This window comes from Sylvia atricapilla, chromosome 7 (assembly GCF_009819655.1).
Source record: "Sylvia atricapilla isolate bSylAtr1 chromosome 7, bSylAtr1.pri, whole genome shotgun sequence".
Taxonomy (NCBI): domain Eukaryota; kingdom Metazoa; phylum Chordata; class Aves; order Passeriformes; family Sylviidae; genus Sylvia; species Sylvia atricapilla.
In genome coordinates this window covers 34,815,628-34,833,370 of record NC_089146.1, presented here as the reverse complement: position 1 = coordinate 34,833,370, position 17,743 = coordinate 34,815,628, and positions in this window count along the sequence as shown.

The window sequence follows — 17,743 nt, the reverse complement described above, 5'->3', positions numbered from 1 at the left end:
GAGGAATAATAGCGGCACTCAGGTGGTACGGGGAGGGTAAGCACAGATTTGCAGTTGTCTTTGCCTGGTGCATGGTGACTTCTCAGTCGTGCTGATTTAATAAAGAGAGAGGTGCATTCAGGACAAGAGCTGTAATTCTCTGGTGCAGTGTTTGATTTGTGTTAACAGACAGGGAGAGAAAAAAAAAAAAAAAAACAAAACACAGGTGAAAGGAAAAAAAGTCTAGGCTTGCTGGAAACCAGCCCTGGCAGAACGCTGGTGCAGTATGAAATGTTTTGTGGCCAAACTCTCAGCAATTTCTGTAATACCACAATTTAGCATACTGTACACTGCACTGAAATGCCTGGGACTTTGTTTTTGAACTTCTTCCTCTCTACTGTTACACTTAACTTGCAGCATCTTGAATTACTTAGCTACACCCAGATAGAAAGTTACCGTTTCTTAGCTCTTACACACTGCACTGGGCTCTTAGTGCTAAAAACTGTCCATCACAGTGGAAAAGCCTTTCCAGCCCTTTCCTCTATATTTCCCAGCTTTTAACACAACCTTCTGAGATGGTTTGTTATCTTGAAAGACTTGAATATTTTTAATTAGGAAAAGAAAATGCCTTACACACCTCTCTTAAGTAATCTGTTTGGAGCTGGTTCCATCAACATGGATAATTTGCTACCGTGCCATGAGCTTAATCTGCTCACACTGACATTACAGGAGTGAGAAACAGGACAAAAGGCACCTTCTGTCACTGCAGTTTGCAAAAATATTCATAAATGTAAAATGTATACAATCCCAGCTTGAAAAAAAACCTGGTGCCAGCTCCACACAGCCAGGCATGCATTCCTGCGTATTACCTCCTATTTTCCATGGCTATGTGATCCTGGGTTTCCCAAGCTGAGATAGCAATCAAGAGGGAAGATTGTCCAATTATGATGTCCACATAATAGGAATATACCCATCCACAAGGAATTCTGTGGACCCCTCATCCTCATTTATCACTTTGGTTTTGCACACTGGAGTAGTTTCATGAGATACACTGAGAGAGGCTGCTCTGAAGGCTGCTAAATGCCATTTTCACTGCATGCTTGGTTTCCTGCTGTTCCTGGGCACTCTGGGTTGGTGCAGGGAGATGGGCATTTGGATTCGTGCCCCAGCACAGGTATAAATCCTTTATAAAGAGCTGTGGTTGAGGCTGGATATCCGGGATATCCAGGTGGGAGGCCGTCAGTCCCTGAGTCTTGTTTCTGTGTCTGAGGTGCCTGTGCTGTGTCAGGACTGCAAACAAAACCTGCACCAGGCATGAAGCACATGGAAATTCACAAGGAGAATGTGTTCCCTGGTCATCACACTACCTTCTTACATCCTTTTGGGGTCTGAACACCTTGTGCTCTCTCTTAGCAGAGGTAACTGAGGGCATTGATCATCTCACAAGCTCTTGGGCATTAACATTTAACCATCCCATAATTTGGTTTTTAAGTGAAAGCAGGGAGATTAATAAACTTAATCTAGCATTCACACAGATTTGAGGACAGCTGACCTCTGCCCTCTAGAGACCCAGGCTCATTTAAGAATCTGCATCTGAGAGAGCCCCTACAGTTGTCGTGCTGCAGGTAGTCGTGTCCCCCATGGGCTGCAGAGTGTCACCCTCACTGTCTGCAGCAGGAGCAGTGGTGACAGGGAATTTGCTGCTTTTATTTATGTCTCCCTCCTCTAGAAGGGTCAGTGTTAGCAAACACAGCCCCCTCCTGCAAGATAGCAGCTCTCTCCTGGGGAAAAGCACAGCAAAAGTAAAATCTTGGTCAAAAATGAGCCAGTCCTTCCATTGGTTTACATGTAGGGGAAAAAAAAAAAAAAAAAAAAAGGGGAAGCAGGAATATCAGGTCTTTGTTTTCGGGGCACAATTTTGCAACTTTTGGCATTACCTTATAAAATTCCCAAATTGGGAAAGCCTTTCATGTTGGAGCCTTCAGCCGACGAAAGTTCTGCCTCAAACTGTAAAGCATTATCTGTGGATTTCTTTGCACATTCCACATCCTGCAATTCTTGGGGAAAAAAACCAGACTTGGATAGGAGATAGGAGTAGTTTGTCAATGCTATTAATAGATATGTTTAATGCAGAAGTGTGCAATGTGATGAACAGCCTTGGCAGGAGCCATATCCAGCCTGATTGTATTGTAATACTGTTTGATGCAGCAGTGTGTTTGATCAGTTACAAGTGATGAGTATCATATCACATCAAACAATTTAATACAGTCTCATTGTATGGAATTATGGCTGCTGTCAATCAGCATGTGGCCTATTCCTTACAGATCTGTCTTTGGGAGCTGGAATACAGTGGTAGCTTCATATGCATTAATAAATAAAGTGCTGCTGAAATTCCATGCAGACCTGTTGAGATTTTTGTTTCTCTTTCATGGCCTCTTTATTTTTTGTTTCATTTTCATGATCTTTTGTCACTCTCTTCTTTTTGAATGCTGTGTGGAGGTGAATTCACCTGGTCAACAGGACCCAGGGTGGGGCTGGCATGCTCTGAATAATGCTTGGAAAATATCTAGCAAAAAAACATATATATGAGAGTTGTGAATTTTGTTTTTCTGTGAATAGCAGCCTGAGTATAAATCCACTGAACTTGTTTTCAGCTGAAGCTTCACAGAGTCTCTTTTCTTGGCCTCCTCAGGGGGAGGAGAGGCTATCTATTAAAAATGCATATGTTTTGTCTTACTGCTTGGCACACCTCACTTGATAACCCCCTACTTTGGTTTGGGGATGGCACTCTTTGAACTTAAAGTCTCTTCCTTAGGACTGATATATTCAAGGTGCTGGAGGGGAAGCCTATGTCAGATGAAAGATATGTATGTAAATAACGGTATAGAGGTGGGGTTTAAGGCATCACCCATTTTACTATCAGTTTCAGACATATGCTGCTCTGCTGCTGGCTTGCCTTGCTCCCACTCCCTAACACAGAGGATGGTTTTTAATGAAGTCATACTCTGCTGCCTACAAATACGGGGTCATGCTAGACTTGTACAGGAGCAGTGATTTCAGTAATGTTGCTTATTGTGGTCAAAGAGGGCAGAAGATTGCCTTTTTGCATCGTGTGGCTCTGGGGTTTTGGAGCCTGCACAGACAAATTGATTGCATTGCAGTAGGGCCACACATTCAGAGAATGGAGGTGTCATGCTGGAAAGCCAAATTTCAGCAGCTGATTAATCAATGTAATGACTGTAAGTTTTTCCACCTTTTGCTACTGTCTGAGCCTGCTGATCTAAATAAGATTGGTGCTTGAAAGGGAAACCACAGAAGAAATTTTTGTAGATGCTAAAGCAGGTGATTCTTGACTTAATAAATGACACATTTCCTCCTACATCAAAAATTGTCCTCGGGGGTAAAACAAGGCCTAGTGAGAGATAGGGACAGGAGTAAGGATAACTGCATTTAAGAGATATTTCTGAATGACTTTGGGATGGTGACTGAGTTTGAACTTACCTCAGGTTTGGGGGATGCAGCCTGGCTTTTTCCCTGGCATAGATTTCCCAGCAAAGCTGCACTGATGGATCACAACAAAGGGCTGGGAGCAGTCAGGGCTGTGGAATGGTCAGGAGGAAGCTTAGCATTATGTAACTCCTACAACCTGAACTCAGAGGCATCCATATAAAGCAAATGAATAAAGACCCAGCTTGCTCCTGTAATATTATCCAACTGATAATTCCTGAGCACTGCTCAGCCAGGTATTTCCTCTGCCTCGTAATCCAAACAAGATAGACAAGACCCCATATGCTCTATTTTCCATATAGGAATGGGTTGTCCTGTTACACAGATCGTTCTGGGATCTTATTGTTTTTATGGATTATAAACTGGCCACAATTACACCCTGCTCTTGCAGAGGAAGCTGGTTAATTCAGAGCCAAAGAGCCCCATGGTGTCTGACAGCCTAGGTCTTATGGTGCAAGGCAATGCAAAGGTAGCAAGGGTAAAAACAGTATTTATAAGTGTCTTGATGGCAAAATTGTTTTGCTTCAGAGCTGGCTTGTTATGTGGCTGCTAATGACACCCCAGGATCACGCAGCACCTGAAGTGGAGCATGTCCTACCCTGGTTTATCTCATGTCTGGCATTAATTGGCAATGGCTCCGTCTGAGACCGTGATCCAGTCAAATCCTGTAGGCCACGCAGGTCTGGGTGGTATTTAGATCAGAAAACTCATCCAAGCAAGAGGAGCATTGGTTTGCCACTAATCCACAGGAGAGCAGTACCTCCACAAGGTTATTTGTAGATTATAAGGCCAAGAAAGGACTATTTGGATCATCTGGTGTCACGTGTATAACACAAGCCATATGACTTCCCTCAATTAATTCCTGTTTGAACCAGAAAACCTCATCCTCTACCGGTCTAAAAATTGCCAGCCATGCAGAAGCCACCACAACCTTTGATATTATTAGACACGGTGTTTTCAGAGAGATTTTCTCTCCAACAAAGGGTCAAAAGTGACATTTATCTGCTGTGATTATTAGATACTTGTTGCTAGGGCAAGAATGTGAGTCGCAGCACTGAGACCAAGGTTCCCAAATACCAATATCTTTCACCTGGGTTTTTCTCATGGTCCTATCTCCATCTGAAAGCCTTCATTTTGCCATTTTTCTGTGGTTGCTATTGCAAAGGGAAGTTCTTTGGCAGCCACCACAGTGATCTGGTGCAGAGCAATGGTTTATTGATAAATAGTGGTCCCTGCACTCATTCAGTGGAATCCACCCAAAATCACCAGAAATGGCATTGCTAAAATGACAACCATACCTGTTGTTGAGAGGCTTTGATTTGATGTGCATTATAAGGGTTTTAACAAAATAAAATAAATAAAATAAAATAAAATAAAATAAAATAAAATAAAATAAAACATTCACCACTAGTGTAGGTTGTGAAACCATTGCTGCTCGCTGGGATGAAAGGCACCATATGTAAAACACGTTGCTGATTTCTTATCTCCAGAAAAAATGTTATTGAAGTATAGAGGGACAGAATGATTTGTTTCTACTGTAGGGGCAGTGTTTCAGGGGTTTAGAGAATAAGGGTGGGTCCCAGTCCCTCACTATATGCAAACTAAATGAGCACTGCTGAGGTAAAATGACAGAATTTAGTTATAATGGGGAAAATTTTTTAAAAAAATCCCATAGAACATTAATTTTTGCAGGTGTTCACCCTCAGTTGTTCACCCACCCTGCATACATCTCCCTCCCCAGTGCACAGCCTATGGAGTTGTAAGAGAAATAGTATTTCTCAAACAGTGAAATGTGCTTCCTAGCTAGAGAGGTGGCCACATCTCTTCCATGATAAAATAATAAAAAGTCTCACAGACCGGCAAAATTCAGCCCCTTTCTAAGAGAGTGAAGGGAGCAAAATTCTCAGTGAATGTTGTGGGGACAGTGAGCTGTGAGATGAGAGGACCCTTCCTCTTCCCTGGGTCCAGACCATCCAGCACCCGAATGACCCTACCCTGGGTGAAGTGGGGGGCCCCCAGGCATGGTCCCCCAGGGGCAGAGCCTTCCCCTGCTCAGAGGATGCTCAGGAGACAGCTTGCTTTGAGCAAATGCTGCCCAATCCATGGTGTGGGTGCCCAACACGAGGTCTCCAAGCCTCTCGCCAAGAGGATGATCTGACAGGACTTTCCCAACATAAAAGGTTCCATGAGATTCTCCAGCTTCTCTTTCCTACCCTCCCTCCTCCAGTGCAGGACCCCCAAGGAGTTAAAAGTGTAAGAGCTGCTCGGAAAGAGGTCAGCTAATAAATGATACCGAAATCCCAGTCCCAGATTTTCTGTTTCCAACATGCTGCGCAACTAACACTGTGACACTTTGGCAAGATGATGGAGAAAAATCCCGTGCCAGCTGACTGATGAGCACCCATCTTTTTTAATTAATTGGGTTGAAAAAATGTCTCGTGTCAGTTTGAATGTAGGGGCTCTTTCAGCTGCGTTTTTCTGGATACTTACATAGATATATCTAACTGCAGATTTGAGACCCCAGCATGAGGCCTCATAAATGATAAAAATGTGTATATATTAGAATTATGCACACACACACACACACACACACATGCACACATGCACATATTGGATAAATTGATACTTAAACATATATGTGTGTATATAATGTTCTGTTCTCTATTCTGAGAGATATTTATAAATTGATTTTATATATATCTATTGCTATTATTCACAGCTCTATGAGCACGTGCATTGTAAAATCTGTTTGGCTTTTTTTTTTTTTTTTTTTCCTGATATGCTTTTTAGTTTTTAGCAGAGTAATATATCTGATTTCTCTTTAAATTAAATGAATTTATTTGTCTGCCTACCCTTAATGGAATCAGTTTTGATATACTCTTTGTTCATGCTGTTACAGGCTTCAGTCTAAGGGCTCTTTGTATTAACTTTTTAAAGTTACATTACAAAGAGGTTTTAAGATTTCCCAACAGGCTTTTATTTAACCAGGGCTTTTGATCTCAAACCTGCTGGGGCCTAGTGAAATCCTTACCAATTCTCCAGTAACTCCTCACTATTGGAATTTGAAAAGACCCACCTGAAGGATTTAACTCGCTGTATGGCTTCAGCCATCCTTTAGATGCTTCTATTCATGCAGACAGCGAGGGGGCCGAGGGCACCCTTTGTGATCCTCCAAGTAGCCTAAGGTGCCCTTTGCATAAGTTGTACTCCTGAGGAAATAAAAATCAGGAGAACACAAACCTATATACCTTATTTCCTGCTATCTTTACTTAAAGGAGGAGCACAGGGGGTCTGCTTAACATCCTTTGCTACCTAAATACCTTTTGGACATGGGAACTCAATAAAGGAACTTTCATTGCATCCATTACCCTACTGCGGTGCATAGCAAATTAGATTTAAAAGGGTACTTTTTCCCTTACAGCTATTTCTATCATTTTCTTTAAAATTTCAATTTAGTGTCTAGTGACAGAATATTCTGTAATGTACATTAGAACTATATAACACCAATTATGCTAACTGTGAACATTATTTCAAAAGAATTAGTTATATTAAGTTATAGATAAACCGTTGGGGGAAAAAAAAAAAGGTCAGGTTAGGAGGAAAAAAAAAAGGAGCTATGTGATAATGTTTTAAAGGAGCAACATGAAGTGAATGCTCTTTTCATTTTTTAATCCTTTCATTTTGCATAACCCACACTGAAATTTCGCTACTGGCTTGGTCTTGGTTGTTTAGGCAGGGGGTGGCGTGTCACTGTGTTAGTTTACAGCTACAAATCTTGGTGTAAAACCTACAGCTGGATCTTGTGGTTATGGAGAAACATAATTTCCTCCGTTTGGAGGGAAATGGAATTGCAGAAATCCATGAAAAGTCTTTTGGCAGACACTGATGACCAGTACACAGGAAAAAAAAGAAAAAAGGAAAAAAAAAATGCTGGCAGACCAAGCTTGAAAGAATATAATCACTAAGCACATTCTTGTCACAGTTTTGGTTGTCTGTTTTCTTTCTCATGACTGTACCACACATGATACGTCTGTTACCTGCATTTTGTGTTAGCTTTCTCAGATTAATTCCTTTTCTATTTCAGGCCTATGCTAAAATAAAACCTCTCCACAGAATGCAAGAGAATCTAAATGTACCTTCTGTTTTCATGACTCTTATTTTCATTTGTCTATTTCCTATTGGTTTGTGGGTTGGAGGAGTTTTGAGTTTCAAGACGTTATGTATTTGTGCTCCTTCTTTGTGTGCAGTTGATCTGGATGTGCATTGCATTGGAGATGTTTTTGTGCAGATGAATAAAATAAAAATTCTCCATTTTAATCCTTATTTTTCCCTGCCTTAGAACTGGTTCAAGACTTTTGCTGGAACCGTGTGTGGTTTGGTTATTTCAATTTGTAGGGATTCCTGGCAAATCATTTGTGTTTGTTTGACGTCCTGTGGGATCAAACTGCCATGAATTTTGAATGATCTAAAAACTGTGTAGTTTACTTCGGCTAAAACCGCCTTCCACTTGAAAACATAAATCAGCACAGTTGAAATCTAGTCAAGGTCTTTTTTTCTTTTTTTTCTTTTTTTTTTTTTTTAACACTTGGGATTTGCCTCAGCTCCAGCTTGAGCTGAAGCCTTGCTAGGCTGGTCCCTTGCATCCAGAAGAGCTGGATGACATTGCCCCGAGTCAAGTGCCAAATTGCTGAGCAGAGGACAGTCCTGATTGTCCTCACAAGTGATGGGTCCTTGGGCAATGTGCCCTGCCTAGGATTGCACCTTCTGCAGGCTCACTCAGGGTGGGTTTTCCTGTTTTGGGGCCTTCTCACGCTCGTCTGGAGTTCAATGACTTCACAAAACCCATCAGACTCCAAGTCAGTGAGAGCAGCACAGAACCATTTAGGTTGGAAAAGACCTCCAAGATCTCCAAGTCCAATTTAGATTTTTATTCAGGTCTCTTTTAACTTTCAGCTGCAGCTCCAAGTGGAGTTACAGTAGGAGCTTTCACTTTTCCTCCAGCAGTGAAGTGAAATTGGAAGCAGATGTGAGCGCTGGCATTGTCTCTGGGGGACAGATGATGTTATTTCACCAGCTTGACATCTGTTGAGACTTGATTAAACCCAAAGCGTGCTGGGCTGGTCCTCTTCTCTAGATCTTCTGAAAAGGGATTTGTCCCACCAAGTGTGTTTGAGGATTCAAGCCTCCGTTACAAACCTGGAAGCCTCTGAGCTGGGGCTTCAAATTGGACTTTTTTATGTTCAAAAGATACAAACCACAATGGAAAAGTTTATATCTTTGTGGCACAGATGTGAAGCTTTAATATGAGTCCATCTTCGTAGAATAATGAGAAAGAAAGGCAAATTGAGGGGGCAAAAAGTAGCTTTTGATTGGCAAGGCCTAAGGACGCTTTTGAATGTGTATCTGTGTGTGCCCACAGCAAAACACTCCAATCCAAGACCTTTATTCTTACAAACTTGCTGACAACTTTGCTGGGCAATGTCATCCTTGCCCCAAGAAGGGGGAACTGTGTTCCCCAAGCACATCTTTTCCACCGTGCTGTACACATCCCTCTGTGTCTCAGAGGGGTATAGAAAACCCTCATTTCCATGTGGATGGCCAGGGATGCCTTTGTGGAGGGAGCAGCACCGGATGCTGCCCAGCTGCCTGAATAGCCCCCAAGAAACCAAAGCATCCCAAGTTTTATTCTACCAGCTCCCCCTGTGACCTTTGGTAAGCAACTTAACCTGTTGTCCTCAGGATCCCCAGTAAAATGGGAGACCTTAATACTTATCTGGTGGGATAACAGTGCTTAATACTTACCTAATTGGATGACAATACTTACCTACATACCTCACAGGGGTGTTGTGAGGATTAATTAGCTAATGTTTGTAAAGTGCTTTGGAGATGGAAAGCGGTATATAGTAGTGCTAAGCACTGTTACTCTGTGTCAGCACCGAGACCTTAAAATGGCTAAGGCTGCAGTAACAGTTTTTATATGTTTTAAAATAAGCCAATTCTGCAAAGCATCCGGATGCTGGGGTTATTTTTAGGCAGAGATTTCTAAGAAAGTTGGGAAACAGAAGGGTATAATTATATGACCTGAAACCTTTTGTTGTTTCTCTTAGTTGACCAGCTAAACAATCTTAGGTGTTGTTTGATGAACTGTAAAAACTGCGTGTTGGAGTTTAAGACATATCACTGTTTACTTTTGCTGATCAAACAATATATTCGTTGAAATAAATATCTTTGCTACAATTTGGACAAACAAATATATTAAATAAGCCAGAGGAAGTATTTATTCCTGTGTTCTTTTTTTTCTGCATTTCTTCCTGTAAGCAGCCTTTTTTATCAGTGTAATTCTGCTCTTGTTCCCATTAGGGTAACTGAAAGGTAACACCGCTGCAGTAAATGGAATTACACCAGATACAAAAACATTATGTGAGAGCAAAATTATATTTATATGTGGTCTGAAATGCAACCTGACTCTTGGTTTCAAAGAAAAATCAAACCAAGCATTCTTAGAAATATATATAAATGCAACTTTAACAGAAATTGTCAAGCTTTTTGTTGAATCCTGCTTGTTTCATGGCAACTCCTAAACAGATTTTGCAAAAGGAAGGTCTGGTATAGCATAGACCATATTTTCCCTTTCGCGGGAGGAAACTTTGCAGGATTTTTGCCTTTAAATATTTTATTTGGTTCCTAATGTGGGCTCTCGATCCAAGAAAGCAACTTTATAGTTATCAAAGCACCCATTTGTATATTTTTTTGCTAGAGCATTTCTTCAGATCTTTTCTTCTCTAGTGTTAAAGAGAATTCCCACAAATTCCTAAAATCTGTTAAAATACAGAACAGAGTGCTCACATTGGTATGTTGTACGTTGGCTGTCCCTGGTAAAGAGCCTGTGCGTTTTCATCCTGGGTATGCAGAAGAAATTCAATCTACTGCTGGGCTAAGCACCAGGATTTGGTTGGCACTAGGACCAATTCTTACATTTCTGCATTGGGCAAACATAAGAATGGATAACACTTGGAATAAAACCTTCCCGCCAAAGCTTTTCGTGTGGATATCGGGTTGTTTGAAAATGTAATAGAGACCATTCACCATAACCAGGGGTGAGTCAAGGAAAATGGCCCCAAAGAGCTCAGAGCAGCCAAGAGGAAAAGCTCCGCCCTACCCTGAGCGTGTTGTTGGTGTCCCACCTGCCACAACAACCAAGGAAGATTCGGGAGAAGAGGGCCAGGAAGCCAGATGTGGTTGTTGGGAAGGATATCTCCCAGATTAACTGGTGTTAGGCCCTTCAGAGAGCCCAGGTGTGCCCACAGGTGCTGAATCCAGCTTTGGACCACAGGAGGAGGTGAAGTGAAGGATGACTGACACTGTCACCATCGAGGTCGTCAAGTTAATTCTTATATAATATATGCATGTGAATGTAATAGCTATGGACCACTCTGCACTTGGTGTTCCTGAGGAGGACCTGAGGGGACTTAATATTTGGGGAGAATTATCTGTCTAGGCAGCAGAATTTGCAGACTTGGAGGCTGGGAAATTTGGTTGAAGTACAGGACTTTGCTAACCCCTCGGTGCCTGTCATTAGCATTTCCCAGAACAGGAACTCTTGCCAAAATGGAGAGAACTGCCATAGCCAGTGCCTGGAGCTAAGAAGGTGAAATGCAGACAGAGAGGGAAAAGCTGCGGGGGAAAAAGGGGATTGCAATGGGACATCAAACAATGGAAAAAAAGTAAAAAACTGGAATTCTGTCTCTGCTCTCAGTGACCTTGGGCAAATAATAGGAGCAGAGTGTAAAATGGAATAAAAGGCCATTTCTACTCCACTTTAGGAATGATTAGAGATAGTGCCCGGGTGCCACCATGATGGAGACAGACACAGACAGGCAGAGCAGCTCCCAGTGGGACTGCACTCTGCATCATGTTGTGGGAAAGCACTGCTGTTATCTCTTCTTGCCTCAGGAGACCTAAAGAAGATGTAGCAGTGGATAGTTTTGTATACCTGGATTTAATCTTCCCTCCCTTGCCTTACCCAAATCAACTCCATCTGATGGTGTAGTACATATTTCCAAGATATTCACCAGTCTGGCAGCATTCCTTTGGAAAAGAGATGTTCTGGGAGGAAAGCACAGCCCTAAGTCCACCTTCCTGAGCAGACTGCGCTTGCTGCGCCAGCAATGAATGGCGTGTAAATCAACCACTAACACCTGAAATTGCTTCAGTGAAGTCTACCAGAACTTGTTTGCCAAAGGTTTCTTTCCTACTCTAATAAGGGCCTAATAAATAACAACTTCCATTAAAAAAAAAAAATAGTGGTCGTGCAAATAAGACAGAGCTACTGAACGGGAGGGCTTCAAGGGCACACACGATACCTGGTCACTGAGGCTGCCTCTGGCAGTCAAAGAATCACAGAATCATTTAATCATAGAATGGTTTAGGTTGGAAGGGACCTAAGAGATCATCTCGTTCCAACACCCACAGGCACATCTGGGCTGTGATTCATTCTATATTGAAAAAGCGCCGTGGTCCCTTCCTCACCTTTAGCCAAGTATTTACACTCTTCCCTGGGAGCAGCGTTGATGTTCCATGGTGCATGACCACGCTGGGGAGCCAAACTGGCCAAACTCCCGGCCAAACCAGGGAAACGAATCTCCAAATGGTCCCTGGAGGTGTTAGCCTCAGCCTAGAGAAAGGATGTAGGGTGTGGGATAAGGAATATTGGGAAAGGTAGAGGAATAGCAGCCTCGGAGGAGTCTAGATAAGACACCAAGAAACGTCCGAAACAAAATACCTTACTTACTGCTTTTAATTATTGCATGTAATGTAGGTGGTCAGATACAAAAGATTAAAAAAGAGGACAAGAAAGGGCTGTCTTAAATTAAGCATTTATTCAGAGATAGCCTAAATTGAGCAAAGGACAGGATGTGCAGGATGCTGATATCTGTGGCAGACCGGAACCCTCTTGTTTCTGCCTCGACCTCATCTTCATCACTGCAGTGAAAAGTATTTGTGCTCTGCTCAGCGTGTGTGGATTTCTGCAGCCCTCAATGGGGTTGTAGGGAGAATCAAAGTGAAGAGTCCTCTTTAGGTCCTCGAGAAATAGAGCTTTCTGCTGGTTAACCATTACTTTGCATTTTCCCTTCCTTACAAAACGACTGAGGTTAAACATTAAGCGCCTGCAGTGAAGGACACCTGTATTTGCTGGTCCCATTATGCAGCTCTACTGAAAAGGCTTTACAGCTGTCTAAATTAGCATAATTAAATCCACATCAATTAAAAAACCTCCATCATCTCTTTCCCCTTCAGATGCAGATAGTCGCATTTGTCTAAGGTGCTAAGTGACAAAGGAACTTTTTAACAGTGGAAGCCCGAGCTGAAAGGAAGAGTAATACGGGTTGTATATTGGCCCAAGGTTCACCTTAACACCAGTGGAAGTGATTAGTGGGTGCTGCTCTGCCTAAAGAGGTAGAGCTGCCTTTTGCATGACAATGATGCCAGGACCCAGAGCCAGGCATTAGAGATGTGCATTTTACAACAGGCTTTGGCTTCTATTGCTCCTTTATACCCCATTAATGGGGGGGAAACAAAGCCTGGCATGATTTGGCCAATTTCCCCCACCCTACTTTCTTCCCTTTTTTGTTTTTTTTTGGTGGCTTTTTTTCTTTTTTTTTTTTTTTTTCGGTGTTTTTGTTTTAGGGTTTTGTGTTGTTGTGTGTGGGGAAGCCCCAGTGACCCCAGGATAGCGGCAAGGCTGCGCTGTGTGATGCGAGCGAAGAGAATTCCTCCAGATGAAAACTGACATGGGGTTCAGGGGTTAATTTCTGGAACAGGCGCATTTGCATACAAATGAAAAATGATGGAATTTCTGTTCTCCTAAATTTTCAATGTCATCAGCATCAAACAGCAGTCAGTGCTCCCTTGCTGTTTGAAGAATATTCATTACTTCAGAAGAAGGGGCACCTTGTTTGGTATTAATCTCCTCTTCAGGTCAATGACTTAATTTGCTAAACTCCATCTGAAGTGCCACTCACTTTCTGATTTCTCTGCTATTCTTTGTTATTTTTCATAACAAGTTCTTAATACTTTTTTTTTTATTTGTAAGGGGATACATGTCCCCAGCAAATGCAAGCAGGAGGAAGGACTGCATTTATATATTAATTTATTTTCACCCAGAGAACTCAGCACCCGTCTGTATCATTTGTAGCACGTTTTGGTGTGTGCTTGCCTTAAAATTCATGTTGTTTTTTGTTTTTTTTTCTCTGCAGAGAGAAAATAACTTGTGGACTCAAAACATTTTTCGTTCAAAACTGACATTCAAATGGACATCTGGTACCTTGTGCAGGAAGGTTATGGGGTGCCATGCCTCTAACAAAAGGTAACAAGCGGCTAAGTGATTAATCCCCCAAAGAAAATCATAATATTCTTTTAGTTCCTGCCTGTGGAAATTCTCATCTGAAACCGCAGTGGCTGAGGACGTACTCGAGGAAACTTTTGTGCTAGCTCTTATTTCCCCATTGTCCTCTCCGTGTCTGCCAGGGGCCTGAGGAAGGATCCCATTTCCCTCCGTTTTTGCCCTTCATGGTTATAATTCTTCTCCCTGAATAGGATTATTCAGGGGATCTTTAGATCTTCAGGGCTTGGGGGTGTCTCTGGGAAAATGGCCCAGGGCTCTTGGGTGACCATTCCCACCCTGTGGCCTGGGTGCTCCTGGCTGAGGGTCCCAGGGGAGGGTGGGTGTCCCTGTGGGATGGGAACCATCCAACTCATGGTACAATGGTTTAAAAAAAAAACCCTCAAAGTCAGGATTTGCCCTATAACCTTTTGTTTTTTATATGTCCAGGCCTTCCTGAACTTTCCAGTCAGACTCATTCTTGATTCTCAAAACAATTGGGTTTTTTTTTCTGTTTGTTTTTTAATTATTAATCAGATCTGATTTTTTTGGCATGAGCACTTATGGAAATGAAGCAATTGCACTGTCTGTTCTTCTGTCTGTCACCCTTACTAACTTTTGAACCTCTTTGCCAATATCTCTCCAGTTTGTTAACAGGCTACAGAGCTCAAAGGTGTGAAGTGCTTTCCAGTTTTTGGTTTGTTTTTTTTTCTTCCATATCTAACTCTGAAATGGCAACATTTACTGTTGGAAATAGTACGGATAGCTGAGCTTTCTCTGCTTTTTTTTTTTTTTTTTTTTTTTTTTTTTTTTTGTGTTTTGCAAAGGGGAAAAGAGGTGATCTGAGGATTAATTCCCTGTGTGTCTGTATGAAGGCTGTTAGCAATTAACCAACTCACTCCGGATGCCTCCAAGTCCAGCTGGGTGAGGTTCAAGATCTTTAGCAAAAAAAAAAAAAATCAAAAAAAAAATAAAAAAAAAAATCAAACAACAAACTATGTGCACATGGTATATACAACTCGCATGCAATTGCCTCTTGCTGCCTTCTCTTCATGTAACCTTTCTTTAAACTGAGAATTTTTGAGGTTTTTCCATATTTATAGAGCGTGTCACTCAGCGGGGCTGTAGTCCTGACCAGGACCTTGAGCACTTGAAAAATAAAAATAAACAGGGTCTGATGGTGGAGGGGGGGCGGGGGGGGAAGTTATATTCCTACCTGGAGCATTAAGTTAAGAATGTCTAAGGGCTTTGATCCTCAGCCCCAGCCAAGCTGGATTTAGCATAGGTCATATTAAGGTGGGGCAAAGGGGGCTTTGTGTAATTTTTAGATCCCCTTATCCCGGGCTGTGGAGCTCTGGTGTGATGGATGTGCTGGGAGGTTGGGATGGCAGAAGGGCTGGTGCAGTTGGCCTGGTGCCATCCTGAGATCCTCTCCACCCAAGGCAATTCGGGGGTGACGGGATAAGCCAGCTTTGCAGAGGCAGCTGCTCTGGGAGCCCGGATCTGCCTCGTTATCCACAGAGAATGTCCTCGGCACAGAAAACTTTCTCTGTGAGAAGGCTGGGGTGTGGGATGGACGCTGCCCTGACATGTCTGTGATGAGCAGGGAGACGGTCCCCTCCGCTGAGGTTTGTTGCTGTCAGAAGAACAAATCAAGGAATTGTCAGATAAAGCCGAGAGAATCAGTAAAAATCAGCATCGCCCAAAATCCAGGGCTAAAGAGTTACAACTGCCTGTGTCTTGTGCTCCGAAAACCTTCTGCCGGGGGCGGGGAGGGCTGGATTCCTCCTGATTCTCTTACGTGACAAAATACAGGCGGAAAAGTGAATCTCATGAATGCTTTCGTAGTGGAAGGCTCAGGATTCTTATCTGAGGAGCTGATTCTTAGTCACATCTGTCTATCTTGTTGTATGAATATTGATAATGAAGTCAGAAAGAGAGACTTGTCACTGTAAGTGCATCAGACTCTGGCACTTGCCTGCTCAGAAGGAGGCGGCTCTGCTGCTTCGCTGCTGTCGGTGGTGTCGGTTTGTTGAAATAATATGTCTCTGCCAGCTGAGAATCTGGCCTTAAAATGAGAAAAGTTGAGATTCCCATTGTTGAATTAGTTTGGCCACATTAAAAATACGTAGCTCTAGAAATGTGTATATGAATATGCTAATGTTTATTTTGCTAAGTGTGCTTGCCAGGATGTGCCATGTGGCTGAGTTAGTGTTACTTTAAGAATCCTAATTTTTTGCCTTTTCAGACTTTGGATCTTTTAAACTTGTAAACACAGCATTTTGTTGGCAAAAGTCTCCATGATTTTATGCATACAGCTGACTTTTATCTTCACTTTTTACATCACCTTAATACTGAAAGAGAGAAAGCACTCATCTGTTTATGATAAGTTTATCAGAAACACTCCAAAGTTTTCCATGACTAAGATATTATATTGTTACAGTGGCTTGCTACAGGGTAATTTCTAGACAACAAACAGAATATTTCAAAGCCCAGATGTCCTGTTTAGACAAGGGGGCTTATATTGATTAGGATCTGCTTTCACCTAACATCGTGTAGTAAATATCACAAAGACGTAATTAGAAAATTTGGTACAATATTTAGTCCTAGTCCCTGTGTGCCAGAATTGTTTGACTACTGAGAAACTGGAGCTTGTTTGCATCCCAGTGTGTTGTGAAATGCAAACTTCAAAGAAAATATTATATCTCCCAACTCCAGCTCGTGAGAGTCTTGGAAGTATAATACAGAAAGGCTTAACAATCCCTGCTGAGGAAAGGGCAATTTGACACTGAAACTACTGTTAAAGCACCGTTGACACACTGGTGGGCAAAAAGTGCTTATTAGAGGAGTCTAGTTACAGTCTCAGGAGCCAGGCAGAGAAAACGCACCCGAGCCATTGTGAAAATTGGCAAGTGGCTCCAAATAGATGTGTTTTGTGTATGTGTCTGTGCTATTTTATTTCCCCCCTCCTTAACTACACATAGCTCCATGTTTGCTTCGTAGGCTTTCCATAAGATTGGGGCCCTTGCGGTATTCAAATAAAATATTTAGATTTGCAAAACTTCTGGAAGCCAGATTTTAAGGGAAAAAAGAAGTTTTTTGTCAGATTGTCAATGTCTGAATTTCATCACAATCTGTTCAGCTGTTTGTTGCAGGCAGGCGTAAAACATAGTGGGTAAGTGTGTGTTTGTACTTCTTATACATATTGAAAGAGGGCTGCCTAATCCCCTTGATGAGGAAAGCTCTGTAAATTATATACATCTGCAGGCACTGTGCATGGGTAGTACAGAAGCAAAGAGGCAGATCAGCAATTTGAGGGAGCAAATAAGAGTTTTCTCACAAAGTCGGCGATTGGGAACCTTGGAGCAGCCCAGCCTCCTGGTGATGTCATTTACTTGTGGGTTTGTTTGGGGTTTTTTTTTTTTTTTGAATGACCCGAATGTTTTGCCTTAAAAACTTTGCCTAGGAGGCCCTTCTACGCACTCAGGATCCCTGGCAAGAGAAAAAAAAATATTTGTTGATGACAGCTCTGAATATATTGCCTTTAATTGTCACTTATGTCTCTGTCCCATCCTCTGCACTGTGCTAAAAATAGTAATTCGGGTTGATGGTTTCAACACCATCTAATGTATGTATATTATTGCATACAAAACCTACATAAAAATGTCAGGAATGAGACCTAAGCCAGGAATAAAATTGAAAATCACAAACATGACAGAAGACCCAAATAATGAGGGTGTTGCAGGGAAATGTTATATTGATGTCTCTGTGTAAATACATGCAGGCAGAGCAGTAAAGATCCCACCACCTTCCATGTGTAGAGGATTCCTAGGATAATATTTGCCCATTTTTTTTGTAAACATGTAGGTAGTGTTT